Here is a 227-nt window from a genome sequence, read left to right as displayed (position 1 = left end):
CTTCAAGAATGTGAGTTTTGTGTACATTTATACATGAAATACACTTTCCATCAAGACTCCTTGGTAATATGTGTAGGGGTCTATATGTGTAAAGAGTATGAAGCAGTAATGTTAAAAGATGAAAGAATCAATAATACTAATAATATTTTGATTTGGAATTGCTCTTAATGGTTGTTACTGCAAATATGTTTTGATTTGAAATTGGTCATTGATTATTTTATGTTGAA

General features: G+C 28.2%; 1 protein-coding gene across 1 annotated transcript in view; it reads left to right on the top strand.

Annotated features, from left to right (window-relative positions):
* The window catches only part of LOC119590611 (uncharacterized protein KIAA0513-like), a gene marked incomplete in the record, with an annotated part of 32,212 nt that overhangs the window by 27,680 nt on the left and 4,305 nt on the right, over positions 1–227 (top strand).

This window comes from Penaeus monodon, chromosome 27 (assembly GCF_015228065.2).
Source record: "Penaeus monodon isolate SGIC_2016 chromosome 27, NSTDA_Pmon_1, whole genome shotgun sequence".
NCBI lineage: Eukaryota > Metazoa > Arthropoda > Malacostraca > Decapoda > Penaeidae > Penaeus > Penaeus monodon.
The sequence above is the reverse complement of the archived record's forward strand: the minus strand, read 5'-3'. Positions and strand labels throughout refer to the sequence as shown.